We start from the raw sequence: 1,167 nt of genomic DNA, 5'->3' as shown, positions 1-1,167 counted from the left end.
CAGGCCGGCCTCCGGTGCCCGGGCGCTGGGTCCCCAGCGTGGGGCTCACCCCCAGGAGAGACGCTGCGCGGTGCTGCGGTGGCGGCGGCGGGCACCGCGCCCCTCCTCGCAGCCTCCCTCCCAAACCGCAAAAGCCCTGCGTCTGGAGAGGGGGCGAGTGAACGCGCAAGAGAGCCCGGGAGCCATCTGCTGGCTGCGAGGGAGGCGAGCCTGCTGAGCCGGGCTTTCCGATTCCTTGTCCCCACCTCGGGGAGGGCCAAGGGACCCGGACGACAGGAGACTGCAGATTTTGCAGACCCGTCTATACGGAAGCTGGTTCTTTTAGGGACCCTCTTACGCACTTTCTGTTTTTCAGCCCTCCCGGTGACATGTCATTTCATCAGCGCTATTCTTCATTTCTGGTGAGCTAGACGAAACCTGTGAATACTAATCATGCGGTGAGAAGACACTTTTTTGTGTGCGTTCAGCGGGTGCTCTGCGGCGGCACTTCGCAATCTCAGCCATTCCCGTTGAGAGCGCCTTGGAAAATGCTTTCACTCAAAAAAGTCTCTTTTATCCTCGGGGCACATTCGGGAAGCTGAGCTTTAATCACTGGAGCCTATATAAGCCTGCGGATAGGTCTGATCCTACCTGGGCCCAGACTCCCTATGACTTCCCTGAGCTCCATCCCCAGAGGTTCAACTTCAGGGCCAAGAATACTTTGCCTCAATCGCTACTTTTTAGCCTAGGGCTAGGAATGTCCCAGACTGTCTAATCAGGTTCTGCTTTTAAAGGACAGAAAAGGAGGAAAGGAAAGGGAATCCATACACTTGGCAATCTAATTTTAAACACTGCTGTTGACCTTGGATCCCTTAGAATAATCTTCAGCCCCACAGCCAGGCCTTACCACTAAGGATTTGCCGATCTGGCCCGTTCCCACCCTCCTTAACCTCTCCCACTCTCCACTCTATTACAGCCAGACTCACTGCTTCCTCCTTCCTCGTAAGGTTATCTGATTCTTATCTATGTTTTCAAGCCCATCCCAACGGTCTACCTTCTTTGTGAATATTTTCCAGGGATTGTCAGATTACTGTGCCTCTAGAATATGCCTAGAATATCCCTATGCCTCTAGAATATATATTGCCTGAAACACATTTTTCTAATCCCAACCGTACAGTGTCTTGTTTC

The sequence above is a fragment of the Colobus angolensis genome, unplaced genomic scaffold (assembly GCF_000951035.1).
Source record: "Colobus angolensis palliatus isolate OR3802 unplaced genomic scaffold, Cang.pa_1.0 Scaffold6, whole genome shotgun sequence".
Lineage (NCBI taxonomy): Eukaryota > Metazoa > Chordata > Mammalia > Primates > Cercopithecidae > Colobus > Colobus angolensis.
Note: the sequence above shows the minus strand (reverse complement) of the source record.